Below are 22,992 nucleotides of genomic sequence, written 5' to 3' on the forward strand. Positions count from 1 at the left end.
GTGTTGGCAGTATAAAAATACCTACAGCACCTTGTATTCTGAGGTGGTCTCCCATCTAAGTACTAACCAGGCCCTAATACTGCTTAGCTTCCAAGATCAGATGAGATTGGGCGTATCCAGTGTGGTGTGGCTGTAGATGAGCTTTGTTGTTTCTGTTAGTGCTTTTCTACTTCTAACTACTGGTACATAAATGAATAAGTGTGAAAATGGAATGCATCAACAGAACGGTGTTGGCAGTATAAAAATACTTACAGCACCTTGTATTTCCAGGTGGTCTCCCATCCAAGTACTAACCAGGAACAACACTGGTTAGCTTCCAAGATCGGATGAGATTGCGGGTATCCAGTGTGGTATGGCTGTAGATGAGCTTTGCAGTTTCTGTTAGAACTTTTCTACTTCTAACTACTGGTATATAAATGAATATGTTTGAAAATGGATTGAATCAACAGAACCGTGCTGGCAGTATAAAAATACCTACAGCACCTTTTATTCCCAGGTGGTCTCCCAACCAAGCACTAACCAGGTCCAATACTGCTTAGCTTCCAAGATCAGATGAGATTGGGTGTATCCAGTGTGGTGCAGCTGTAGATCAGCTATGTGGTTTCTGTTAGAGCTTTTCTACTTCTAACTACTGGTATAAAAGAATAAGTTTGAAAATGTAATTCATCAACAGAACGGTGTTGGCAGTATAAAAATACCTACAGCACCTTGTATTCCCAGGTGGTCTCCCATCCAAGTACTAAACAGGCCCAACACTGCTTCGCTTCCAAAATCAGATGAGATTGGGCGTATCCAGTGTGGTGTGGCTGTAGATGAGCTTTATGGTTTCTGTTAGAACTATTCTACTTCGGACTACTGGTACATAAATGATTATGTTTGAAAATGGATTGCATCAACAGAACCGTGCTGGCAGTATAAAAATACCTACAGCACCTTTTATTCCCAGGTGGTCTCCCATCCAAGCACTAACCAGGTCCAATACTGCTAAGCTTCCAAGACCAGATGAGATTGGGTGTATCCAGTGTGGTCCGGCTGTAGATGATCTATGTGGTTTCTGTTAGAGCTTTTCTACTTCTAACTACTGGTATAAAAGAATAAGTTTGAAAATGGAATGCATCAACAGAACGGCGTTGGCAGTATAAAAATACCTACAGCACCTTGTATTCTGAGGTGGTCTCCCATCCAAATACTAACCAGGCTCTAATACTGCTTAGTTTCCAAGATCAGATGACATAGGGCGTATCCAGTGTGGTGTGGCTGTAGATGAGCTTTGTTGTTTCTGTTAGTGCTTTTCTACTTCTAACTACTGGTACATAAATAAATAAGTTTGAAAATGGAATGCATCAACAGAACGGTGTTGTCAGTATAAAAATACCAACAGCACCTTGTATTCTGAGGTGGTCTCCCATCCAAGTACTAACCATACCCAACACTGCTTAGCTTCCAAGATCAGATGAGATTGGGCGTAACCAGTGTGGTGTGGCTGTAGATGAGCTTTGTGGTTTCTGTTAGAACTTTTCTACTTCTAACTACTGGTACATAAATGAATAAGTTTGAAAATGGAATGCATCAACAGAACGGTGTTGGCAGTATAAAAATACCTACAGCACCTTGTATTTCCAGGTGGACTCCCATCCAAGTACTAACCAGGACCAACACTGCTTAGCTTCCAAGATCAGAGAAGATTGGACGTATCCAGTGTGGTGCTGCTGTAGATGAGCTTTGTGGTTTCTGTTAGAACTTTTCTACTTCTAACTACTAGTACATAAATGAATAAGTTTGAAAATGGAATGCATCAACAGAACGGTGTGGCATTATAAAAATACCTACAGCACCTTGTATTTCCAGGTTGACTCCCATCCAAGTACTAACCAAACCCAGCACTGCTTCGCTTCCAAGATCAGATGAGATTGGGCGTAACCAGTGTGGTGTGGCTGTAGATGAGCTTTGTGGTTTCTGTTAGAACTTTTCTACTTCTAACTATTGGTACATAAATGAATATGTTTGAAAATGGATTGCATCAACAGAACCGTGCTGGCACTATATAAATGCCTACAGCACCTTTTATTCCAAAGTGGTCTCACATCCAAGCACTAACCAGGTCCAATACTGCTTAGCTTCCAAGATCAGACAAGATTGCGTGTATCCATTGTGGTGCGGCTGTAGATGAGCTATGTGGTTTCTGTTACAGCTTTTCTACTTCTAACTACTGGTATAAAAGAATAAGTTTGAAAATGTAATTCATCAACAGAACGGTGTTGGCAGTATAAAAATACCTACAGCACCTTGTATTCCCAGGTGGTCTCCCATACTAGTACTAACCAGGCCCAATACTGCTTCGCTTCCAAGATCAGATGAGATTGGGCGTATCCAGTGTGGTGCAGCTGTAGATGAGCTTTGTTGTTTCTGTTAGAGCTTTTCTACTTCTAACTACTGGTACATAAATGAATAAGTTTGAAAATGGAATGCATCAACAGAACGGTGTTGGTAGTATTAAAATACCTACAGCACCTTGTATTCTGAAGTGGTCTCCCATCTAAGTACTAACCAGTCCCTAATACTGCTTAGCTTCCAAGATCAGATGAGATTGAGCGTATCCAGTGTGGTGTGGCTGTAGATGAGCTTTGTTGTTTTTGTTAGTGCTTTTCTACTTCTAACTACTGGTACATAAATGAATAAGTGTGAAAATGGAATGCATCAACAGAACGGTGTTGGCAGTATAAAAATACTTACAGCACCTTGTATTTCCAGGTGGTCTCCCATCCAAGTACTAACCAGGCCCAACACTGGTTAGCTTCCAAGATCGGATGAGATTGCGGGTATCCAGTGTGGTGTGGCTGTAGATGAGCTTTGCAGTTTCTGTTAGAACTTTTCTACTTCTAACTACTGGTACATAAATGAATAAGTTTGAAAATGGAATGTATCAACAGAACGGTGTTGGCAGTATAAAAATACCTATAGCACCTTGTATTTCCAGGTTGTCTCCCATCCAAGTACTAACCAGGACCAATACTGCTTAGCTACCAAGATCAGATGACATTGGGAGTATCCAGTGTGGTGTGGCTGTAGATCAGCTTTGTGTTTTCTGTTAGAACTTTTCTACTTCTAACTACTGGTACATAAATGAATAAGTTTGAAAATGGAATGCATCAACAGAACGGTGTGTGCAGTATAAAAATACCTACAGCACCTTGTATTTCCAGGTGGTCTCCCATCCAAGTACTAATCGGGTCCAACACTGCTTAGCTTTCAAGATCAGATGAGATTAAGGGTATACAGTGTGGTGTGGCTGTAGATGAGCATTGTGGTTTCAGTTAGACCTTTTCTACTTCTAACTACTGGTACATAAATGAATATGTTTGAAAATGCATTGCATGAACAGAACCGTGCTGTCAGTATAAAAATACCTACACCACCTTTTATTCCCAGGTGGTCTCCCATCCATGCACTAACCAGGCCCAATACTGCTTAGATTCCAAGATCAGATGAGATTGGGTGTATCCAGCGTGGTGCGGCTGTAGATGAGCTATGCGGTTTCTGTTAGAGCTTTTCTACTTCTAACTACTGGTATAAAAGAATATGTTTGAAAATGTAATTCATCAACAGATCGGTGTTGGCAGTATAAAAATACCTACAGCACCTTGTATTCCCAGGTGGTCTCCCATCCAAGTACTAAACAGGCCCAATACTGCTTCGCTTCCAAGATCAGATGAGATTGGGCGTATCCAGTGTGGTGTGGCTGTAGATGAGCTTTGTTGTTTCTGTTAGAGCTTTTCTACTTCTAACTACTGGTACATAAATGAATAAGTTGGAAAATGGAATGCATCAACAGAGCGGTGTTGGCAGTATAAAAATACCTACAGCACCTTGTATTTCCAGGTGGTTTCCCACCCAAGTACTAACCAGGACCAATACTGCTTAGCTTCCAAGATAAGATGAGATTGGGCGTAACCAGTGTGGTGTGGCTGTAGATGAGCTTTGTGGTTTTTGTTAGAACTTATCTTCTTCTTACTACTGGTACATAAATAAATAAGTTTGAAAATGGATTGCATCAACAGAACCGTGCTGTCAGTATAAAAATACCTACAGCAATTTTTATTCCCAGGTGGTCTCCCATCCAAGCACTAACCAGATCCAAAACTGCTTAGCTTCCAAGATCAGATGAGATTGGGTGGAACCAGTGTGCTGCAGCTGTAGATTAGATTTGTTGTTTCTGTTAGAGCTTTTCTACTTCTAACTACTGGTAGATAAATGAATAAGTTTGAAAATGGAATGCATCAACAGAACAATTTTGGCAGTATAAAAATACCTACAGCACCTCGTATTTCCAGGTGGTCTTCCATCCAAGCACTTACCAGGCCCTAATACTGCTTAGCTTCCAAGATCAGATGAGATTGGGCGTATCCAGTGTGGTGTAGCTGTATATGAGCTTTGTTGTTTCTGTTAGAACTTTTCTACTTCTAACTACTGGTACATAAATGAATAAGTTTGAAAATGGAATGAATCAACAGAACGGTGTTGGCAGTATAAAAATACCTACAGCACCTTGTATTTCCAGGTGTACTCCCATCCAAGTATTAACCAGGACCAACATTGCTTAGCTTCCAAGATCAGATAAGATTGGGCGTAACCAGTGTGGTGTTGCTGTATATGAGCTTTGTGGTTTCTGTTAGAACTTTTCTACTTCTAACTACTGGTACATAAATGAATAAGTTTGATAATGGAATGCATCAACAGAACGGTGTTGGCAGTATAAAAATACCTACAGCACCTTGAATTTCCAGGTGGTCTCCCATCCAAGTACTAACCAGGAGCAACACTGCTTAGCTTCCAAGATCAGAGAAGATTGGGCGTATCCAGTGTGGTGCGGCTGTAGATAAGCTTTGTGGTTTCTGTTAGAACTTTTCTACTTCTAACTACTGGTACATAAATGAATAAGTTTGAAAATGGAATGCATCAACAGAACGGTGTGGCAGTATAAAAATACCTACAGCACCTTGTATTTCCAGGTTGACTCCCATCCAAGTACGAACCAAACCCAACACTGCTTAGCTTCCAAGATCAGATGAGATTGGGCGTAACCAGTGTGGTGTGACTGTAGATGAGCTTTGTGGTTTCTGTTAGAACTTTTCTACTTCTAACTACTGGTACATAAATGAATAAGTTTGAAAATGGAATGTATCAACAGAACGGCGTTGGAAGTATAAAAATACCTACAGCACCTTGTATTTACAGGTGTTCTCCCATCCAAGTACTAACCAGGCCCAACACTGTTTAGCTCCCAAGATCGGATGAGATTAGGCGTATCCAGTGTGGTGTGGCTGTAGATGAGCTTTGTGGTTTCTGTTAGAACTTTTCTACTTCTAACTATTGGTACATAAATGAATATGTTTGAAAATGGATTGCATCAACAGAACCGTGCTGGCAGTATAAAAATACCTACAGCACCTTTTATTCCAAGGTGGTCTCACATCCAAGCACTAACCAGGTCCAATACTGCTTAGCTTCCAAGATCAGACAAGATTGCGTGTATCCATTGTGGTGTGGCTGTAGATGAGCTATGTGGTTTCTGTTACAGCTTTTCTACTTCTAACTACTGGTATAAAAGAATAAGTTTGAAAATGTAATTCATCAACAGAACGGTGTTGGCAGTATAAAAATACCTACAGCACCTTATTTTCCCAGGTGGTCTCCCATCCAAGTACTAACCAGGCCCAATACTGCTTCGCTTCCAAGATCAGATGAGATTGGGCGTATCCAGCGTGGTGCAGCTGTAGATGAGCTTTGTTGTTTCTGTTAGAGCTTTTCTACTTCTAACTACTGGTACATAAATGAATAAGTTTGAAAATGGAATGCATCAACAGAACGGTGTTGGCAGTATAAAAATACCTACAGCACCTTGTATTCTGAGGTGGTCTCCCATCTAAGTACTAACCAGGCCCTAATACTGCTTAGCTTCCAAGATCAGATGAGATTGGGCGTATCCAGTGTGGTGTGGCTGTAGATGAGCTTTGTTGTTTCTGTTAGTGCTTTTCTACTTCTAACTACTGGTACATAAATGAATAAGTGTGAAAATGGAATGCATCAACAGAACGGTGTTGGCAGTATAAAAATACTTACAGCACCTTGTATTTCCAGGTGGTCTCCCATCCAAGTACTAACCAGGCACAACACTGGTTAGCTTCCAAGATCGGATGAGATTGCGGGTATCCAGTGTGGTATGGCTGTAGATGAGCTTTGCAGTTTCTGTTAGAACTTTTCTACTTCTAACTACTGGTATATTAATGAATATGTTTGAAAATGGATTGAATCAACAGAACCGTGCTGGCAGTATAAAAATACCTACAGCACCTTTTATTCCCAGGTGGTCTCCCAACCAAGCACTAACTAGGTCCAATACTGCTTAGCTTCCAAGATCAGATGAGATTGGGTGTATCCAGTGTGGTGCAGCTGTAGATCAGCTATGTGGTTTCTGTTAGAGCTTTTCTACTTCTAACTACTGGTATAAAAGAATAAGTTTGAAAATGTAATTCATCAACAGAACGGTGTTGGCAGTATAAAAATACCTACAGCACCTTGTATTCCCAGGTGGTCTCCCATCCAAGTACTAAACAGGCCCAACACTGCTTCGCTTCCAAGATCAGATGAGATTGGGTGTATCCAGTGTGGTGTGGCTGTAGATGAACTTTGTTGTTTCTGTTAGAGCTTTTCTACTTCTAACTATTGGTACATAAATGAATAAGTTTGAAAATGGAATGCATCAACAGAACGGCGTTGGCAGTATAAAAATACCTACAGCACTTTGTATTCTGAAGTAGTCTCCCATCCAAGTACTAACCAGGCCCTAATACTGCTTAGCTTCCAAAATCAGATGAGATTGGGCGTATCCAGTGTGGTGTGGCTGTAGATGAGCTTTATGGTTTCTGTTAGAACTATTCTACTTCGGACTACTGGTACATAAATGATTATGTTTGAAAATGGATTGCATCAACAGAACCGTGCTGGCAGTATAAAAATACCTACAGCACCTTTTATTCCCAGGTGGTCTCCCATCCAAGCACTAACCAGGTCCAATACTGCTAAGCTTCCAAGACCAGATGAGATTGGGTGTATCCAGTGTGGTCCGGCTGTAGATGATCTATGTGGTTTCTGTTAGAGCTTTTCTACTTCTAACTACTGGTATAAAAGAATAAGTTTGAAAATGGAATGCATCAACAGAACGGCGTTGGCAGTATAAAAATACCTACAGCACCTTGTATTCTGAGGTGGTCTCCCATCCAAATACTAACCAGGCTCTAATACTGCTTAGTTTCCAAGATCAGATGACATAGGGCGTATCCAGTGTGGTGTGGCTGTAGATGAGCTTTGTTGTTTCTGTTAGTGCTTTTCTACTTCTAACTACTGGTACATAAATAAATAAGTTTGAAAATGGAATGCATCAACAGAACGGTGTTGTCAGTATAAAAATACCAACAGCACCTTGTATTCTGAGGTGGTCTCCCATCCAAGTACTAACCATACCCAACACTGCTTAGCTTCCAAGATCAGATGAGATTGGGCGTAACCAGTGTGGTGTGGCTGTAGATGAGCTTTGTGGTTTCTGTTAGAACTTTTCTACTTCTAACTACTGGTACATAAATGAATAAGTTTGAAAATGGAATGCATCAACAGAACGGTGTTGGCAGTATAAAAATACCTACAGCACCTTGTATTTCCAGGTGGACTCCCATCCAAGTACTAACCAGGACCAACACTGCTTAGCTTCGAAGATCAGAGAAGATTGGACGTATCCAGTGTGGTGCTGCTGTAGATGAGCTTTGTGGTTTCTGTTAGAACTTTTCTACTTCTAACTACTAGTACATAAATGAATAAGTTTGAAAATGGAATGCATCAACAGAACGGTGTGGCATTATAAAAATACCTACAGCACCTTGTATTTCCAGGTTGACTCCCATCCAAGTACTAACCAAACCCAGCACTGCTTCGCTTCCAAGATCAGATGAGATTGGGCGTAACCAGTGTGGTGTGGCTGTAGATGAGCTTTGTGGTTTCTGTTAGAACTTTTCTACTTCTAACTATTGGTACATAAATGAATATGTTTGAAAATGGATTGCATCAACAGAACCGTGCTGGCAGTATAAAAATGCCTACAGCACCTTTTATTCCAAAGTGGTCTCACATCCAAGCACTAACCAGGTCCAATACTGCTTAGCTTCCAAGATCAGACAAGATTGCGTGTATCCATTGTGGTGCGGCTGTAGATGAGCTATGTGGTTTCTGTTACAGCTTTTCTACTTCTAACTACTGGTATAAAAGAATAAGTTTGAAAATGTAATTCATCAACAGAACGGTGTTGGCAGTATAAAAATACCTACAGCACCTTGTATTCCCAGGTGGTCTCCCATACAAGTACTAACCAGGCCCAATACTGCTTCGCTTCCAAGATCAGATGAGATTGGGCGTATCCAGTGTGGTGCAGCTGTAGATGAGCTTTGTTGTTTCTGTTAGAGCTTTTCTACTTCTAACTACTGGTACATAAATGAATAAGTTTGAAAATGGAATGCATCAACAGAACGGTGTTGGCAGTATTAAAATACCTACAGCACCTTGTATTCTGAAGTGGTCTCCCATCTAAGTACTAACCAGTCCCTAATACTGCTTAGCTTCCAAGATCAGATGAGATTGAGCGTATCCAGTGTGGTGTGGCTGTAGATGAGCTTTGTTGTTTTTGTTAGTGCTTTTCTACTTCTAACTACTGGTACATAAATGAATAAGTGTGAAAATGGAATGCATCAACAGAACGGTGTTGGCAGTATAAAAATACTTACAGCACCTTGTATTTCCAGGTGGTCTCCCATCCAAGTACTAACCAGGCACAACACTGGTTAGCTTCCAAGATCGGATGAGATTGCGGGTATCCAGTGTGGTGTGGCTGTAGATGAGCTTTGCAGTTTCTGTTAGAACTTTTCTACTTCTAACTACTGGTACATAAATGAATAAGTTTGAAAATGGAATGTATCAACAGAACGGTGTTGGCAGTATAAAAATACCTATAGCACCTTGTATTTCCAGGTTGTCTCCCATCCAAGTACTAACCAGGACCAATACTGCTTAGCTACCAAGATCAGATGACATTGGGAGTATCCAGTGTGGTGTGGCTGTAGATCAGCTTTGTGTTTTCTGTTAGAACTTTTCTACTTCTAACTACTGGTACATAAATGAATAAGTTTGAAAATGGAATGCATCAACAGAACGGTGTGTGCAGTATAAAAATACCTACAGCACCTTGTATTTCCAGGTGGTCTCCCATCCAAGTACTAATCGGGTCCAACACTGCTTAGCTTTCAAGATCAGATGAGATTAAGGGTATACAGTGTGGTGTGGCTGTAGATGAGCATTGTGGTTTCAGTTAGACATTTTCTACTTCTAACTACTGGTACATAAATGAAAATGTTTGAAAATGCATTGCATGAACAGAACCGTGCTGTCAGTATAAAAATACCTACACCACCTTTTATTCCCAGGTGGTCTCCCATCCATGCACTAACCAGGTCCAATACTGCTTAGATTCCAAGATCAGATGAGATTGGGTGTATCCAGCGTGGTGCGGCTGTAGATGAGCTATGCGGTTTCTGTTAGAGCTTTTCTACTTCTAACTACTGGTATAAAAGAATAAGTTTGAAAATGTAATTCATCAACAGATCGGTGTTGGCAGTATAAAAATACCTACAGCACCTTGTATTCCCAGGTGGTCTCCCATCCAAGTACTAAACAGGCCCAATACTGCTTCGCTTCCAAAATCAGATGAGATTGGGCGTATCCAGTGTGGTGTGGCTGTAGATGAGCTTTGTTGTTTCTGTTAGAGCTTTTCTACTTCTAACTACTGGTACATAAATGAATAAGTTGGAAAATGGAATGCATCAACAGAACGGTGTTGGCAGTATAAAAATACCTACAGCACCTTGTATTTCCAGGTGGTTTCCCACCCAAGTACTAACCAGGACCAATACTGCTTAGCTTCCAAGATAAGATGAGATTGGGCGTAACCAGTGTGGTGTGGCTGTAGATGAGCTTTGTGGTTTTTGTTAGAACTTATCTTCTTCTTACTACTGGTACATAAATAAATAAGTTTGAAAATGGATTGCATCAACAGAACCGTGCTGTCAGTATAAAAATACCTACAGCAATTTTTATTCCCAGGTGGTCTCCCATCCAAGCACTAACCAGATCCAAAACTGCTTAGCTTCCAAGATCAGATGAGATTGGGTGGAACCAGTGTGCTGCAGCTGTAGATTAGATTTGTTGTTTCTGTTAGAGCTTTTCTACTTCTAACTACTGGTAGATAAATGAATAAGTTTGAAAATGGAATGCATCAACAGAACAATTTTGGCAGTATAAAAATACCTACAGCACCTCATATTTCCAGGTGGTCTTCCATCCAAGCACTTACCAGGCCCTAATACTGCTTAGCTTCCAAGATCAGATGAGATTGGGCGTATCCAGTGTGGTGTAGCTGTATATGAGCTTTGTTGTTTCTGTTAGAACTTTTCTACTTCTAACTACTGGTACATAAATGAATAAGTTTGAAAATGGAATGCATCAAAAGATTGGTGTTGGCAGTATAAAAATACCTACAGCACCTTGTATTCTGAGGTGGTCTCCCATCCAAGTACTAACCAGGACCAACACTGCTTAGCTTTCAAGATCAGATGAGATTTGGCGTAAGCAGTGTGGTGTGGCTGTAGAAGAGCTTTGTGGTTTCTGTTAGAACTTTTCTACTTCTAACTACTGGTACATAAATGAATAAGTTTGAAAATGGATTGAATCAACAGAACCTTGCTGGCAGTATAAAAATACCTACAGCACCTTTTATTCCAAGGTGGTCTCCCTACCAAGCACTAACCAGGTACAATACTGCTTAGCGTCCAAGATGAGATGAGATTGGGTGTATCCAGTGTGGTGCAGCTGTAGATCAGCTATGTGGTTTCTGTTAGAGCTTTTCTACTTCTAACTACTGGTACATAAATGAATAAGTTTGAAAATGTAATTCATCAACAGAACGGTGTTGGCAGTATAAAAATACCTACAGCACCTTGTATTCCCAGGTGGTCTCCCATCCAAGTACTAACCAGGTCCAACACTGCTTCGCTTCCAAGATCAGATGAGATTGGGCGTATCAAGTGTGGTGTGGCTGTAGATGAGCTTTGTGGTTTCTGTTAGAGCTTTTCTACTTCTAACTACTGGTACATAAATGAATAAGTTTGAAAATGGAATGCATCTACAGAACGGCGTTGGCAGTATAAAAATACCTACAGCACCTTGTATTCTGAGGTAGTCTCCCATCCAAGTACTAATCAGGCCCTAATACTGCTTAGCTTCCAAAATCAGATGAGATTGGGCGTATCCAGAGTGGTGTGGCTGTAGATGAGTTTAGTTGTTTCTGTTAGTGCTTTTCTAATTCTAACTACTGGTACATAAATGAATAAATGTGAAAATGGAATGCATCAACAGAACGGTGTTGGCAGTATGAAAATACCTACAGCACCTTGTGTTTCCAGGCGGTCTCCCATCCAAGTACTAACTAGGCCCAACACTGCTTAGCTTCCAAGATTGGATGAGATTAGGGGTATCCAGTGTGGTGTGGCTGTAGATGAGCTTTGTGGTTTCTATTAGAACTTTTCTAATTCTAACTACTGGTACATAAATAAATAAGTTTGAAAATGGATTGCATCAACAGAACGATGTTGGCAGTATGAAAATACCAAAATCACCTTGTATTCTGAGGTGGTCTCCCATCCAAGTACTAAACATACCCAACACTGCTTAGCTTCCAAGATCAGATGAGATTGGGCGTAACCAGTGTGGTGTGGCTGTAGATGAGCTTTGTGGTTTCTGTTAGAACTTTTCTACTTCTAGCTACTGGTACATAAATAAATAAGTTTTAAAATGGAATGCATCAACAGAACGGTGTTGGCAGTATAAAAATACCAAAAGCACCTTGTATTCTGAGGTGGTCTCCCATACAAGTAGTAACCATACCCAACACTGCTTAGCTTCCAAGATCAGATGAGATTGGGCATAACCAGTGTGGTGTGGCTGTAGATGAGCTTTGTGGTTTCTGTTAGAACTTTTCTACTTCTAACTACTGGTACATAAATGAATAAGTTTGAAAATGGAATGCATCAACAGAACGGTGTTGGCAGTATAAAATACCTACAGCACCCTGTATTTCCAGGTGGACTCCCATCCAAGTACTAACCAGGACCAACACTGCTTAGCTTCCAAGATCAGATAAGATTGGGCGTAACCAGTGTGGTGTGGCTGTATATGAGCTTTGTGGTTTCTGTTAGAACTTTTCTACTTCTAACTACTGGTACATAAATGAATAAGTTTGATAATGGAATGCATCAACAGAACGGTGTTGGCAGTATAAAAATACCTACAGCACCTTGAATTTCCAGGTGGTCTCCCATCCAAGTACTAACCAGGACCAACACTGCTTAGCTTCCAAGATCAGAGGAGAATGGGCGTATCCAGTGTGGTGTGGCTGTAGATGAGCTTTGTGGTTTCTGTTAGAACTTTTCTACTTCTAACTACTGGTACATAAATGAATAAGTTTGAAAATGGAATGCATCAACAGAACGGTGTAGGCAGTATAAAAATACCTACAGCACCTTGTATTTCCAGGTTGACTCCCATCCAAGTACTAACCAAACCCAACACTGCTTAGCTTCCAAGATCAGATGAGATTGGGCGTAACCAGTGTGTTGTGGCTGTAGATGAGCTTTGTGTATCTCTGTTAAAACTTTTCTACTTCTAACTACTGGTACATAAATGAATATGTTTGAAAATGGATTGCATCAACAGAACCGTGCTGGCAGTATAAAAATACCTACAGCACCTTTTATTCCAAGGTGGTCTCCCTACCAAGCACTAACCAGGTACAATACTGCTTAGCGTCCAAGATGAGATTAGATTGGGTGTATCCAGTGTGGTGCAGCTGTAGATCAGCTATGTGGTTTCTGTTAGAACTTTTCTACTTCTAACTACTGGTACATAAATGAATAAGTTTGAAAATGGAATGCATCAACAGAACGGTGTGGCAGTATAAAAATACCTACAGCACCTTGTATTTCCAGGTTGACTCCCATCCAAGTACGAACCAAACCCAACACTGCTTAGCTTCCAAGATCAGATGAGATTGGGCGTAACCAGTGTGGTGTGACTGTAGATGAGCTTTGTGGTTTCTGTTAGAACTTTTCTACTTCTAACTACTGGTACATAAATGAATACGTTTGAAAATGGAATGCATCAACAGAACGGCGTTGGAAGTATAAAAATACCTACAGCACCTTGTATTTACAGGTGTTCTCCCATTCAAGTACTAACCAGGCCCAACACTGTTTAGCTCCCAAGATCGGATGAGATCAGGCGTATCCAGTGTGGTGTGGCTGTAGATGAGCTTTGTGGTTTCTGTTAGAACTTTTCTACTTCTAACCATTGGTACATAAATGAATATGTTTGAAAATGGATTGCATCAACAGAACCGTGCTGGCAGTATAAAAATACCTACAGCACCTTTTATTCCAAGGTGGTCTCACATCCAAGCACTAACCAGGTCCAATACTGCTTAGCTTCCAAGATCAGACAAGATTGCGTGTATCCATTGTGGTGTGGCTGTAGATGAGCTATGTGGTTTCTGTTACAGCTTTTCTACTTCTAACTACTGGTATAAAAGAATAAGTTTGAAAATGTAATTCATCAACAGAACGGTGTTGGCAGTATAAAAATACCTGCAGCACCTTGTATTCCCAGGTGGTCTCCCATCCAAGTACTAACCAGGCCCAATACTGCTTCGCTTCCAAGATCAGATGAGATTGGGCGTATCCAGCGTGGTGCAGCTGTAGATGAGCTTTGTTGTTTCTGTTAGAGCTTTTCTACTTCTAACTACTGGTACATAAATGAATAAGTTTGAAAATGGAATGCATCAACAGAACGGTGTTGGCAGTATTAAAATACCTACAGCACCTTGTATTCTGAGGTGGTCTCCCATCTAAGTACTAACCAGGCCCTAATACTGCTTAGCTTCCAAGATCAGATGAGATTGGGCGTATCCAGTGTGGTGTGGCTGTAGATGAGCTTTGTTGTTTCTGTTAGTGCTTTTCTACTTCTAACTACTGGTACATAAATGAATAAGTGTGAAAATGGAATGCATCAACAGAACGGTGTTGGCAGTATAAAAATACTTACAGCACCTTGTATTTCCAGGTGGTCTCCCATCCAAGTACTAACCAGGCACAACACTGGTTAGCTTCCAAGATCGGATGAGATTGCGGGTATCCAGTGTCGTATGGCTGTAGATGAGCTTTGCAGTTTCTGTTAGAACTTTTCTACTTCTAACTACTGGTATATAAATGAATATGTTTGAAAATGGATTGAATCAACAGAACCGTGCTGGCAGTATAAAAATACCTACAGCACCTTTTATTCCCAGGTGGTCTCCCAACCAAGCACTAACCAGGTCCAATACTGCTTAGCTTCCAAGATCAGATGAGATTGGGTGTATCCAGTGTGGTGCAGCTGTAGATCAGCTATGTGGTTTCTGTTAGAGCTTTTCTACTTCTAACTACTGGTATAAAAGAATAAGTTTGAAAATGTAATTCATCAACAGAACGGTGTTGGCAGTATAAAAATACCTACAGCACCTTGTATTCCCAGGTGGTCTCCCATCCAAGTACTAAACAGGCCCAACACTGCTTCGCTTCCAAGATCAGATGAGATTGGGTGTATCCAGTGTGGTGTGGCTGTAGATGAACTTTGTTGTTTCTGTTAGAGCTTTTCTACTTCTAACTACTGGTACATAAATGAATAAGTTTGAAAATGGAATGCATCAACAGAACGGCGTTGGCAGTATAAAAATACCTACAGCACCTTGTATTCTGAAGTGGTCTCCCATCCAAGTACTAACCAGGCCCTAATACTGCTTAGCTTCCAAAATCAGATGAGATTGGGCGTATCCAGTGTGGTGTGGCTGTAGATGAGCTTTATGGTTTCTGTTAGAACTATTCTACTTCGGACTACTGGTACATAAATGATTATGTTTGAAAATGGATTGCATCAACAGAACCGTGCTGGCAGTATAAAAATACCTACAGCACCTTTTATTCCCAGGTGGTCTCCCATCCAAGCACTAACCAGGTCCAATACTGCTAAGCTTCCATGACCAGATGAGATTGGGTGTATCCAGTGTGGTCCGGCTGTAGATGATCTATGTGGTTTCTGTTAGAGCTTTTCTACTTCTAACTACTGGTATAAAAGAATAAGTTTGAAAATGGAATGCATCAACAGAACGGCGTTGGCAGTATAAAAATACCTACAGCACCTTGTATTCTGAGGTGGCCTCCCATCCAAATACTAACCAGGCTCTAATACTGCTTAGTTTCCAAGATCAGATGACATTGGGCGTATCCAGTGTGGTGTGGCTGTAGATGAGCTTTGTTGTTTCTGTTAGTGCTTTTCTACTTCTAACTACTGGTACATAAATAAATAAGTTTGAAAATGGAATGCATCAACAGAACGGTGTTGTCAGTATAAAAATACCAACAGCACCTTGTATTCTGAGGTGGTCTCCCATCCAAGTACTAACCATACCCAACACTGCTTAGCTTCCAAGATCAGATGAGATTGGGCGTAACCAGTGTGGTGTGGCTGTAGATGAGCTTTGTGGTTTCTGTTAGAACTTTTCTACTTCTAACTACTGGTACATAAATGAATAAGTTTGAAAATGGAATGCATCAACAGAACGGTGTTGGCAGTATAAAAATACCTACAGCACCTTGTATTTCCAGGTGGACTCCCATCCAAGTACTAACCAGGACCAACACTGCTTCGCTACCAAGATCAGAGAAGATTGGACGTATCCAGTGTGGTGCTGCTGTAGATGAGCTTTGTGGTTTCTGTTAGAACTTTTCTACTTCTAACTACTGGTACATAAATGAATAAGTTTGAAAATGGAATGCATCAACAGAACGGTGTGGCATTATAAAAATACCTACACCACCTTGTATTTCCAGGTTGGCTTCCATCCAAGTACTAACCAAACCCAGCACTGCTTAGCTTCCAAGATCAGATGAGATTGGGCGTAACCAGTGTGGTGTGGCTGTAGATGAGCTTTGTGGTTTCTGTTAGAACTTTTCTACTTCTAACTATTGGTACATAAATGAATATGTTTGAAAATGGATTGCATCAACAGAACCGTGCTGGCAGTATAAAAATACCTACAGCACCTTTTATTCCAAGGTGGTCTCACATCCAAGCACTAACCAGGTCCAATACTGCTTAGCTTCCAAGATCAGACAAGATTGCGTGTATCCATTGTGGTGCGGCTGTAGATGAGCTATGTGGTTTCTGTTACAGCTTTTCTACTTCTAACTACTGGTATAAAAGAATAAGTTTGAAAATGTAATTCATCAACAGAACGGTGTTGGCAGTATAAAAATACCTACAGCACCTTGTATTCCCAGGTGGTCTCCCATCCAAGTACTAAACAGGCCCAACACTGCTTCGCTTCCAAGATCAGATGAGATTGGGTGTATCCAGTGTGGTGCGGCTGTAGATGAACTTTGTTGTTTCTGTTAGAGCTTTTCTACTTCTAACTACTGGTACATAAATGAATAAGTTTGAAAATGGAATGCATCAACAGAACGGCGTTGGCAGTATAAAAATACCTACAGCACCTTGTATTCTGAGGTGGTCTCCCATTCAAGTACTAACCAGGCCCTAATACTGCTTAGCTTCCAAAATCAGATGAGATTGGGCGTATCCAGTGTGGTGTGGCTGTAGATGAGCTTTATGGTTTCTGTTAGAACTATTCTACTTCGGACTACTGGTACATAAATGATTATGTTTGAAAATGGATTGCATCAACAGAACCGTGCTGGCAGTATAAAAATACCTACAGCACCTTTTATTCCCAGGTGGTCTCCCATCCAAGCACTAACCAGGTCCAATACTGCTTCGCTTCCAAGATCAGATGAGATTGGGCGTATCCAGTGTGGTCCGGCTGTAGATGATCTATGTGGTTTCTGTTAGAGCTTTTCTACTTCTAACTACTGGTATAAAAGAATAAGTTTGAAAATAGAATGCATCAACAGAACGGCGTTGGCAGTATAAAAATACCTACAGCACCTTGTATTCTGAGGTGGTCTCCCATCCAAATACTAACCAGGCTCTAATACTGCTTAGCTTCCAAGATCAGATGACATTGGGCGTATCCAGTGTAGTGTGGCTATAGATGAGCTTTGTTGTTTCTGTTAGTGGTTTTCTACTTCTAACTACTGGTACATAAATAAATAAGTTTGAAAATGGAATGCATCAATAGAACGGTGTTGTCAGTATAAAAATACCAACAGCACCTTGTATTCTGAGGTGGTCTCCCATCCAAGTACTAACCATACCCAACACTGCTTAGCTTCCAAGATCAGATGAGATTGGGCGTAACGAGTGTGGTGTGGCTGTAGATGAGCTTTGTGGTTTCTGTTAGAACTTTTCTACTTCTAACTACTGGTACATAAATTAATAAGTTTGAAAATGGAATGCATCAACAGAACGGTGTTGGCAGCATAAAAATACCTACAGCACCTTGTATTCCCAGGTGGTCTCCCATCCAAGTACTAACCAGGCCCAATGCTGCTTCGCTTCCACGATCAGATGAGATTGGGCGTAACCAGTGTGGTGTGGCTGTAGATGAGCTTTGTGGTTTCTGTTAGAACTTTTCTACTTCTAACTACTGGTACATAAATGAATACGTTTGAAAATGGAATGCATCAACAGAACGGTGTGGCAGTATAAAAATACCTACAGCACCTCGTATTTCCAGGTTGACTCCCATCCAAGTACTAACCAAACCCAACACTGCTTAGCTTCCAAGATCAGATCAGATTGGGCGTAACGAGTGTGGTGTGGCTGTAGATGAGCTTTGTGGTTTCTGTTAGAACTTTTCTTCTTCTATCTACTGGTACATAAATGAATAAGTTTGAAAATGGAATGCATCAACAGAACGGTGTTGGCAGTATAAAAATACCTACAGCACCTTGTATTTCCAGGTGGTTTCCCACCCAAGTACTAACCAGGACCAATACTGCTTAGCTTCCAAGATAAGATGAGATTGGGCGTAACCAGCACCGGCTGTAGATGAGCTTTGTGGTTTCTGTTAGAACTTTTCTACTTCTAACTACTGGTACATAAATGAATAAGTTTGAAAATGGAATGCATCAACAGAACGGTGTGGCAGTATAAAAATACCTACAGCACCTTGTATTTCCAGGTTGACTCCCATCCAAGTACTAACCAAACCCAACACTGCTTAGCTTCCAAGATCAGATGAGATTGGGCATAACCAGTGTGGTGTGGCTGTAGATGAGCTTTGTGGTTTCTGTTAGAACTTTTCTACTTCTAACTACTGGTACATAAATGAATAAGTTTGAAAATGGAATGCATCAACAGAACGGTGTTGGCAGTATAAAAATACCTACAGCACCTTGTATTTACAGGTTTTCTCCCATCAAAGTACTAACCAGGCCCAACACTGTTTAGCTCCCAAGATCGGATGAGATTAGTCATATCCAGTGTGGTGTGGCTGTAGATGAGCTTTGTGGTTTCTGTTAGAACTTTTCTACTTCTAACTATTGGTACATAAATGAATATGTTTGAAAATGGATTGCAACAACAGAACCGTGCTGGCAGTATAAAAATACCTACAGCACCTTTTATACCCAGGTGGTCTCACATCCAAGCACTAACCAGGTCCAATACTGCTTAGCTTCCAAGATCAGACAAGATTGCGTGTATCCATTGTGATGTGGCTGTAGATGAGCTATGTGGTTTCTGTTACAGCTTTTCTACTTCTAACTACTGGTATAAAAGAATAAGTTTGATAATGTAATTCATCAACAGAACGGTGTTGGCAGTATAAAAATACCTACAGCACCTTGTATTCCCAGGTGGTCTCCCATCCAAGTACTAACCAGGCCCAATGCTGCTTCGCTTCCAAGAGCAGATGAGATTGGGCGTATCCAGTGTGGTGCAGCTGTAGATGAGCTTTGTTGTTTCTGTTAGAGCTTTTCTACTTCTAACTACTGGTACATAAATGAATAAGTTTTAAAATGGAATGCATCAACAGAACGGTATTAAAATACCTACAGCACCTTGTATGCTGAGGTGGTCTCCCATCCAAGTACTAACCAGGCCCTAATACTGCTTAGCTTTCAAGATCAGATGAGATTGGGCGTATCCAGTGTGGTGTGGCTGTAGATGAGCTTTGTTGTTTCTGTTAGTGCTTTTCTACTTCTAACTACTGGTACATAAATGAATAAGTGTGAAAATGGAATGCATCAACAGAACGGTGTTGGCAGTATAAAAATACTTACAGCACCTTGTATTTCCAGGTGGTCTCCCATCCAAGTACTAACCAGGCACAACACTGGTTAGCTTCCAAGATCGGATGAGATTGCGGGTATCCAGTGTGGTGTGGCTGTAGATGAGCTTTGCAGTTTCTGTTAGAACTTTTCTACTTCTAACTACTGGTACATAAATGAATATGTTTGAAAATGGATTGAATCAACAGAACCGTGCTGGCAGTATAAAAATACCTACAGCACCTTTTGTTCCCAGGTGGTCTCCCAACCAAGCACAAACCAGGTCCAATACTGCTTAGCTTCCAAGATCAGTTGAGATTGGGCGTATCCAGTGTGGTGTGGCTGTATATGAGCTTTGTGGTTTCTGTTAGAACTTTTCTACTTCTAACTACTGGTACATAAATGAATAAGTTTGATAATGGAATGCATCAACAGAACGGTGTTGGCAGTATAAAAATACCTACAGCACCTTGAATTTCCAGGTGGTCTCCCATCCAAGTACTAACCAGGACCAACACTGCTTAGCTTCCAAGATCAGAGAACATTGGGCGTATCCAGTGTGGTGCGGCTGTAGATAAGCTTTGTGGTTTCTGTTAGAACTTTTCTACTTCTAACTACTGGTACATAAATGAATAAGTTTGAAAATGGAATGCATCAACAGAACGGTGTGGCAGTATAAAAATACCTACAGCACCTTGTATTTCCAGGTTGACTCCCATCCAAGTACTAACCAAACCCAACACTGCTTAGCTTCCAAGATCAGATGAGATTGGGTGTATCCAGTGTGGTGCAGCTGTAGATCAGCTATGTGGTTTCTGTTAGAGCTTTTCTACTTCTAACTACTGGTATAAAAGAATAAGTTTGAAAATGTAATTCATCAACAGAACGGTGTTGGCAGTATAAAAATACCTACAGCACTTAGTATTCCCAGGTGGTCTCCCATCCAAGTACTAAACAGGCCCAACACTGCTTCGCTTCCAAGATCAGATGAGATTGGGTGTATCCAGTATGGTGTGGCTGTAGATGAGCTTTGTTGTTTCTGTTAGAGCTTTTCTACTTCTAACTACTGGTACATAAATGAATAAGTTTGAAAATGGAATGCATCAACAGAACGGCGTTGGCAGTATAAAAATACCTACAGTACCGTGTATTCTGAAGTGGTCTCCCATCCAAGTACTAACCAGGCCCTAATACTGCTTAGCTTCCAAAATCAGATGAGATTGGGCGTATCCAGTGTGGTGTGGCTGTAGATGAGCTTTATGGTTTCTATTAGAACTATTCTACTTCTAACTACTGGTACATAAATGATTATGTTTGAAAATGGATTGCATCAACAGAACCGTGCTGGCAGTATAAAAATACCTACACCACCTTTTATTCCCAGGTTGTCTCCCATCCAAGCACTAACCAGGTCCAATACTGCTAAGCTTCCAAGACCAGATGAGATTGGGTGTATCCAGTGTGGTCCGGCTGTAGATGATCTATGTGGTTTCTGTTAGAGCTTTTCTACTTCTAACTACTGGTATAAAAGAATAAGTTTGAAAATGGAATGCATCAACAGAACGGCGTTGGCAGTATAAAAATACCTACAGCACCTTGTATTCTGAGGTGGTCTCCCATCCAAATACTAACCAGGCTCTAATACTGCTTAGCTTAAAAGATCAGATGAGATTGGGCGTATCCAGTGTGGTGTGGCTGTATATGAGCTTTGTGGTTTCTGTTAGAACTTTTCTACTTCTAACTACTGGTACATAAATGAATAAGTTTGATAATGGAATGCATCAACAGAACGGTGTTGGCAGTATAAAAATACCTACAGCACCTTGAATTTCCAGGTGGTCTCCCATCCAAGTACTAACCAGGACCAACACTGCTTAGCTTCCAAGATCAGAGAACATCGGGCGTATACAGTGTGGTGCGGCTGTAGATGAGCTTTGTGGTTTCTGTTAGAACTTTTCTACTTCTAACTACTGGTACATAAATGAATAAGTTTGAAAATGGAATGCATCAACAGAACGGTGTGGCAGTATAAAAACACCTACAGCACCTAGTATTTCCAGTTTGACTCCCATCCAAGTACTAACCAAACCCAACACTGCTTAGCTTCCAAGATCAGATGAGATTAGGCGTAACCAGTGATGTGTGGCTGTAGATGAGCTTTGTGGTTTCTGTTAGAACTTTTCTACTTCTAACTACTGGTACATAAATGAATACGTTTGAAAATGGAATGCATCAACAGAACGGTGTTGGCAGTATAAAAATACCTACAGCACCTAGTATTTCCATATGGACTCCCATCCAAGTACTAACCAGGACCAACACTGCTTAGCTTCCAAGATCAGATAAGATTGGGCGTAACCAGTGTGGTGTGGCTGTATATGAGCTTTGTGGTTCTGTTAGAACTTTTATACTTCTAACTACTGGTACATTAATGAATAAGTTTGAAAATGGAATGCATCAACAGAACGGTGTTGGCAGTATAAAAATACCTACAGCACCTTGTATTTCCAGGTGGTCTCCCATCCAAGTACTAACCAGGACCAACACTGCTTAGCTTCCAATATCAGAGGAGATTGAGCGTATCCAGTGTGGTGTGGCTGTAGATGAGCTTTGTGGTTTCTGTTACAACTTTTCAACTTCTAACTACTGGTACATAAATGAATAAGTTTGAAAATGGAATGCATCAACAGAACGGTGTGGCAGTATAAAAATACCTACAGCACCTTGTATTTCCAGGTTGACTCCCATCCAAGTACTAACCAAACCCAACACTGCTTAGCTTCCAAGATCAGATGAGATTGGGCGTAACCAGTGTGGTGTGGCTGTAGATGATCTTTTTGGTTTCTGTTACAACTTTTCTACTTCTAACTACTGGTACATAAATGAATAAGTTTGAAAATGGAATGCATCAACAGAACGGTGTGGCAGTATAAAAATACCTACAGCACCTTGTATTTCCAGGTTGACTCCCATCCAAGTACTAACCAAACCCAACACTGCTTAGCTTCCAAGATCAGATGAGATTGGGCGTAACCAGTGTGGTGCGGCTGTAGATGAGCTTTGTGGTTTCTGTTAGAACTTTTCTACTTCTAACTACTGGTACATAAATGAACAAGTTTGAAAATGGAATGCATCAACAGAACGGTGTGGCAGTATAAAAATACCTACAGCACCTTGTATTTCCAGGTTGACTCCAATCCAAGTACTAACCAAACCCAACACTGCTTAGCTTCCAAGATCAGATGAGATTGGGTGTATCCAGTGTGGTGCAGCTGTAGATCAGCTATGTGGTTTCTGTTAGAGCTTTTCTACATCTAACTACTGGTATAAAAGAATAAGTTTGAAAATGTAATTCATCAACAGAACGGTGTTGGCAGTATAAAAATACCTACAGCACCTTGTATTCCCAGGTGGTCTCCCATCCAAGTACTAAACAGGCCCAACACTGCTTCGCTTCCAAGATCAGATGAGAATAGGTGTATCCAGTATGGTGTGGCTGTAGATGAGCTTTGTTGTTTCTGTTAGAGCTTTTCTACTTCTAACTACTGGTACATAAATGAATAAGTTTGAAAATGGA

General features: G+C 40.8%; 7 non-coding genes and 74 pseudogenes across 7 annotated transcripts; all 81 read right to left on the reverse strand.

The window, feature by feature from the left end:
- Positions 1–18: 18 nt before the first annotated feature.
- LOC134893996 (5S ribosomal RNA) lies at positions 19–138 on the reverse strand (annotated as a pseudogene).
- A 107-nt stretch (positions 139–245) lies between these two features.
- On the reverse strand, positions 246–364 carry LOC134896549 (5S ribosomal RNA; annotated as a pseudogene).
- A 107-nt stretch (positions 365–471) lies between these two features.
- LOC134895517 (5S ribosomal RNA) lies at positions 472–590 on the reverse strand (annotated as a pseudogene).
- Positions 591–695: 105 nt separating this feature from the next.
- LOC135071013 (5S ribosomal RNA) lies at positions 696–814 on the reverse strand. The gene has a single exon (XR_010257157.1). It is a non-coding gene; the product is annotated as a 5S ribosomal RNA (ribosomal RNA).
- Positions 815–921: 107 nt separating this feature from the next.
- On the reverse strand, positions 922–1,040 carry LOC134897133 (5S ribosomal RNA; annotated as a pseudogene).
- Positions 1,041–1,372: 332 nt separating this feature from the next.
- LOC134894621 (5S ribosomal RNA) lies at positions 1,373–1,491 on the reverse strand (annotated as a pseudogene).
- Positions 1,492–1,598: 107 nt separating this feature from the next.
- Positions 1,599–1,717, reverse strand: LOC134897750 (5S ribosomal RNA; annotated as a pseudogene).
- Positions 1,718–1,823: 106 nt separating this feature from the next.
- LOC134896766 (5S ribosomal RNA) lies at positions 1,824–1,942 on the reverse strand (annotated as a pseudogene).
- A 331-nt stretch (positions 1,943–2,273) lies between these two features.
- LOC134892635 (5S ribosomal RNA) lies at positions 2,274–2,392 on the reverse strand (annotated as a pseudogene).
- Positions 2,393–2,499: 107 nt separating this feature from the next.
- Positions 2,500–2,619, reverse strand: LOC134897159 (5S ribosomal RNA; annotated as a pseudogene).
- A 107-nt stretch (positions 2,620–2,726) lies between these two features.
- On the reverse strand, positions 2,727–2,845 carry LOC134893964 (5S ribosomal RNA; annotated as a pseudogene).
- Positions 2,846–3,178: 333 nt separating this feature from the next.
- Positions 3,179–3,297, reverse strand: LOC134893219 (5S ribosomal RNA; annotated as a pseudogene).
- A 107-nt stretch (positions 3,298–3,404) lies between these two features.
- On the reverse strand, positions 3,405–3,523 carry LOC134898140 (5S ribosomal RNA; annotated as a pseudogene).
- A 105-nt stretch (positions 3,524–3,628) lies between these two features.
- Positions 3,629–3,747, reverse strand: LOC134885189 (5S ribosomal RNA). Its single transcript, XR_010169310.1, has one exon. It is a non-coding gene; the product is annotated as a 5S ribosomal RNA (ribosomal RNA).
- A 107-nt stretch (positions 3,748–3,854) lies between these two features.
- Positions 3,855–3,973, reverse strand: LOC134896990 (5S ribosomal RNA; annotated as a pseudogene).
- A 333-nt stretch (positions 3,974–4,306) lies between these two features.
- On the reverse strand, positions 4,307–4,426 carry LOC134897904 (5S ribosomal RNA; annotated as a pseudogene).
- A 333-nt stretch (positions 4,427–4,759) lies between these two features.
- On the reverse strand, positions 4,760–4,878 carry LOC134897350 (5S ribosomal RNA; annotated as a pseudogene).
- Positions 4,879–4,984: 106 nt separating this feature from the next.
- On the reverse strand, positions 4,985–5,103 carry LOC134897110 (5S ribosomal RNA; annotated as a pseudogene).
- Positions 5,104–5,210: 107 nt separating this feature from the next.
- LOC134895564 (5S ribosomal RNA) lies at positions 5,211–5,329 on the reverse strand (annotated as a pseudogene).
- Positions 5,330–5,660: 331 nt separating this feature from the next.
- Positions 5,661–5,779, reverse strand: LOC134893667 (5S ribosomal RNA; annotated as a pseudogene).
- Positions 5,780–5,886: 107 nt separating this feature from the next.
- Positions 5,887–6,006, reverse strand: LOC134893997 (5S ribosomal RNA; annotated as a pseudogene).
- Positions 6,007–6,113: 107 nt separating this feature from the next.
- On the reverse strand, positions 6,114–6,232 carry LOC134895370 (5S ribosomal RNA; annotated as a pseudogene).
- A 107-nt stretch (positions 6,233–6,339) lies between these two features.
- On the reverse strand, positions 6,340–6,458 carry LOC134895549 (5S ribosomal RNA; annotated as a pseudogene).
- Positions 6,459–6,563: 105 nt separating this feature from the next.
- LOC135059392 (5S ribosomal RNA) lies at positions 6,564–6,682 on the reverse strand. Its single transcript, XR_010245796.1, has one exon. It is a non-coding gene; the product is annotated as a 5S ribosomal RNA (ribosomal RNA).
- A 107-nt stretch (positions 6,683–6,789) lies between these two features.
- On the reverse strand, positions 6,790–6,909 carry LOC134897682 (5S ribosomal RNA; annotated as a pseudogene).
- Positions 6,910–7,016: 107 nt separating this feature from the next.
- Positions 7,017–7,135, reverse strand: LOC134897134 (5S ribosomal RNA; annotated as a pseudogene).
- A 332-nt stretch (positions 7,136–7,467) lies between these two features.
- LOC134894622 (5S ribosomal RNA) lies at positions 7,468–7,586 on the reverse strand (annotated as a pseudogene).
- A 332-nt stretch (positions 7,587–7,918) lies between these two features.
- On the reverse strand, positions 7,919–8,037 carry LOC134896765 (5S ribosomal RNA; annotated as a pseudogene).
- A 331-nt stretch (positions 8,038–8,368) lies between these two features.
- On the reverse strand, positions 8,369–8,487 carry LOC134893108 (5S ribosomal RNA; annotated as a pseudogene).
- A 107-nt stretch (positions 8,488–8,594) lies between these two features.
- LOC134897160 (5S ribosomal RNA) lies at positions 8,595–8,714 on the reverse strand (annotated as a pseudogene).
- Positions 8,715–8,821: 107 nt separating this feature from the next.
- Positions 8,822–8,940, reverse strand: LOC134896236 (5S ribosomal RNA; annotated as a pseudogene).
- Positions 8,941–9,273: 333 nt separating this feature from the next.
- Positions 9,274–9,392, reverse strand: LOC134893220 (5S ribosomal RNA; annotated as a pseudogene).
- Positions 9,393–9,499: 107 nt separating this feature from the next.
- LOC134898451 (5S ribosomal RNA) lies at positions 9,500–9,618 on the reverse strand (annotated as a pseudogene).
- A 105-nt stretch (positions 9,619–9,723) lies between these two features.
- Positions 9,724–9,842, reverse strand: LOC134890228 (5S ribosomal RNA; annotated as a pseudogene).
- Positions 9,843–9,949: 107 nt separating this feature from the next.
- On the reverse strand, positions 9,950–10,068 carry LOC134896991 (5S ribosomal RNA; annotated as a pseudogene).
- A 333-nt stretch (positions 10,069–10,401) lies between these two features.
- Positions 10,402–10,521, reverse strand: LOC134898164 (5S ribosomal RNA; annotated as a pseudogene).
- Positions 10,522–10,628: 107 nt separating this feature from the next.
- LOC134896164 (5S ribosomal RNA) lies at positions 10,629–10,747 on the reverse strand (annotated as a pseudogene).
- Positions 10,748–11,080: 333 nt separating this feature from the next.
- On the reverse strand, positions 11,081–11,199 carry LOC134884358 (5S ribosomal RNA). Its single transcript, XR_010168508.1, has one exon. It is a non-coding gene; the product is annotated as a 5S ribosomal RNA (ribosomal RNA).
- A 107-nt stretch (positions 11,200–11,306) lies between these two features.
- On the reverse strand, positions 11,307–11,426 carry LOC134896998 (5S ribosomal RNA; annotated as a pseudogene).
- A 107-nt stretch (positions 11,427–11,533) lies between these two features.
- LOC134892835 (5S ribosomal RNA) lies at positions 11,534–11,652 on the reverse strand (annotated as a pseudogene).
- A 107-nt stretch (positions 11,653–11,759) lies between these two features.
- LOC134897639 (5S ribosomal RNA) lies at positions 11,760–11,878 on the reverse strand (annotated as a pseudogene).
- Positions 11,879–11,985: 107 nt separating this feature from the next.
- On the reverse strand, positions 11,986–12,104 carry LOC134898485 (5S ribosomal RNA; annotated as a pseudogene).
- Positions 12,105–12,210: 106 nt separating this feature from the next.
- On the reverse strand, positions 12,211–12,329 carry LOC134895285 (5S ribosomal RNA; annotated as a pseudogene).
- A 107-nt stretch (positions 12,330–12,436) lies between these two features.
- LOC134894506 (5S ribosomal RNA) lies at positions 12,437–12,555 on the reverse strand (annotated as a pseudogene).
- Positions 12,556–12,662: 107 nt separating this feature from the next.
- LOC134897455 (5S ribosomal RNA) lies at positions 12,663–12,781 on the reverse strand (annotated as a pseudogene).
- A 333-nt stretch (positions 12,782–13,114) lies between these two features.
- On the reverse strand, positions 13,115–13,233 carry LOC134897111 (5S ribosomal RNA; annotated as a pseudogene).
- Positions 13,234–13,340: 107 nt separating this feature from the next.
- LOC134896459 (5S ribosomal RNA) lies at positions 13,341–13,459 on the reverse strand (annotated as a pseudogene).
- A 331-nt stretch (positions 13,460–13,790) lies between these two features.
- LOC134894665 (5S ribosomal RNA) lies at positions 13,791–13,909 on the reverse strand (annotated as a pseudogene).
- Positions 13,910–14,016: 107 nt separating this feature from the next.
- On the reverse strand, positions 14,017–14,136 carry LOC134893993 (5S ribosomal RNA; annotated as a pseudogene).
- A 107-nt stretch (positions 14,137–14,243) lies between these two features.
- Positions 14,244–14,362, reverse strand: LOC134896926 (5S ribosomal RNA; annotated as a pseudogene).
- Positions 14,363–14,469: 107 nt separating this feature from the next.
- On the reverse strand, positions 14,470–14,588 carry LOC134895518 (5S ribosomal RNA; annotated as a pseudogene).
- A 105-nt stretch (positions 14,589–14,693) lies between these two features.
- On the reverse strand, positions 14,694–14,812 carry LOC135059393 (5S ribosomal RNA). Its single transcript, XR_010245797.1, has one exon. It is a non-coding gene; the product is annotated as a 5S ribosomal RNA (ribosomal RNA).
- Positions 14,813–14,919: 107 nt separating this feature from the next.
- LOC134895505 (5S ribosomal RNA) lies at positions 14,920–15,039 on the reverse strand (annotated as a pseudogene).
- A 107-nt stretch (positions 15,040–15,146) lies between these two features.
- LOC134898244 (5S ribosomal RNA) lies at positions 15,147–15,265 on the reverse strand (annotated as a pseudogene).
- Positions 15,266–15,597: 332 nt separating this feature from the next.
- Positions 15,598–15,716, reverse strand: LOC134894624 (5S ribosomal RNA; annotated as a pseudogene).
- Positions 15,717–15,823: 107 nt separating this feature from the next.
- On the reverse strand, positions 15,824–15,942 carry LOC134898371 (5S ribosomal RNA; annotated as a pseudogene).
- A 106-nt stretch (positions 15,943–16,048) lies between these two features.
- On the reverse strand, positions 16,049–16,167 carry LOC134898092 (5S ribosomal RNA; annotated as a pseudogene).
- A 331-nt stretch (positions 16,168–16,498) lies between these two features.
- Positions 16,499–16,617, reverse strand: LOC135066578 (5S ribosomal RNA). The gene has a single exon (XR_010252822.1). It is a non-coding gene; the product is annotated as a 5S ribosomal RNA (ribosomal RNA).
- Positions 16,618–16,724: 107 nt separating this feature from the next.
- On the reverse strand, positions 16,725–16,844 carry LOC134895803 (5S ribosomal RNA; annotated as a pseudogene).
- A 107-nt stretch (positions 16,845–16,951) lies between these two features.
- Positions 16,952–17,070, reverse strand: LOC134895933 (5S ribosomal RNA; annotated as a pseudogene).
- Positions 17,071–17,175: 105 nt separating this feature from the next.
- On the reverse strand, positions 17,176–17,295 carry LOC134898055 (5S ribosomal RNA; annotated as a pseudogene).
- A 107-nt stretch (positions 17,296–17,402) lies between these two features.
- Positions 17,403–17,521, reverse strand: LOC134896141 (5S ribosomal RNA; annotated as a pseudogene).
- Positions 17,522–17,628: 107 nt separating this feature from the next.
- Positions 17,629–17,747, reverse strand: LOC134894480 (5S ribosomal RNA; annotated as a pseudogene).
- Positions 17,748–17,853: 106 nt separating this feature from the next.
- On the reverse strand, positions 17,854–17,972 carry LOC134898012 (5S ribosomal RNA; annotated as a pseudogene).
- Positions 17,973–18,300: 328 nt separating this feature from the next.
- LOC134896435 (5S ribosomal RNA) lies at positions 18,301–18,419 on the reverse strand (annotated as a pseudogene).
- Positions 18,420–18,976: 557 nt separating this feature from the next.
- On the reverse strand, positions 18,977–19,095 carry LOC134895283 (5S ribosomal RNA; annotated as a pseudogene).
- A 98-nt stretch (positions 19,096–19,193) lies between these two features.
- On the reverse strand, positions 19,194–19,313 carry LOC134896483 (5S ribosomal RNA; annotated as a pseudogene).
- Positions 19,314–19,420: 107 nt separating this feature from the next.
- Positions 19,421–19,539, reverse strand: LOC134896237 (5S ribosomal RNA; annotated as a pseudogene).
- A 107-nt stretch (positions 19,540–19,646) lies between these two features.
- LOC134897610 (5S ribosomal RNA) lies at positions 19,647–19,765 on the reverse strand (annotated as a pseudogene).
- A 107-nt stretch (positions 19,766–19,872) lies between these two features.
- On the reverse strand, positions 19,873–19,991 carry LOC134897604 (5S ribosomal RNA; annotated as a pseudogene).
- Positions 19,992–20,097: 106 nt separating this feature from the next.
- On the reverse strand, positions 20,098–20,216 carry LOC134896313 (5S ribosomal RNA; annotated as a pseudogene).
- A 105-nt stretch (positions 20,217–20,321) lies between these two features.
- On the reverse strand, positions 20,322–20,440 carry LOC135070793 (5S ribosomal RNA). The gene has a single exon (XR_010256945.1). It is a non-coding gene; the product is annotated as a 5S ribosomal RNA (ribosomal RNA).
- Positions 20,441–20,547: 107 nt separating this feature from the next.
- LOC134896630 (5S ribosomal RNA) lies at positions 20,548–20,667 on the reverse strand (annotated as a pseudogene).
- Positions 20,668–21,225: 558 nt separating this feature from the next.
- LOC134898016 (5S ribosomal RNA) lies at positions 21,226–21,344 on the reverse strand (annotated as a pseudogene).
- Positions 21,345–21,450: 106 nt separating this feature from the next.
- Positions 21,451–21,569, reverse strand: LOC134898271 (5S ribosomal RNA; annotated as a pseudogene).
- Positions 21,570–21,676: 107 nt separating this feature from the next.
- On the reverse strand, positions 21,677–21,795 carry LOC134895374 (5S ribosomal RNA; annotated as a pseudogene).
- Positions 21,796–21,901: 106 nt separating this feature from the next.
- LOC134895277 (5S ribosomal RNA) lies at positions 21,902–22,020 on the reverse strand (annotated as a pseudogene).
- A 106-nt stretch (positions 22,021–22,126) lies between these two features.
- LOC134895833 (5S ribosomal RNA) lies at positions 22,127–22,245 on the reverse strand (annotated as a pseudogene).
- Positions 22,246–22,351: 106 nt separating this feature from the next.
- Positions 22,352–22,470, reverse strand: LOC134896763 (5S ribosomal RNA; annotated as a pseudogene).
- A 106-nt stretch (positions 22,471–22,576) lies between these two features.
- LOC134895013 (5S ribosomal RNA) lies at positions 22,577–22,695 on the reverse strand (annotated as a pseudogene).
- Positions 22,696–22,800: 105 nt separating this feature from the next.
- Positions 22,801–22,919, reverse strand: LOC134890412 (5S ribosomal RNA; annotated as a pseudogene).
- Positions 22,920–22,992: the final 73 nt, after the last annotated feature.

This window comes from Pseudophryne corroboree, chromosome 3 (assembly GCF_028390025.1).
Source record: "Pseudophryne corroboree isolate aPseCor3 chromosome 3, aPseCor3.hap2, whole genome shotgun sequence".
Lineage (NCBI taxonomy): Eukaryota > Metazoa > Chordata > Amphibia > Anura > Myobatrachidae > Pseudophryne > Pseudophryne corroboree.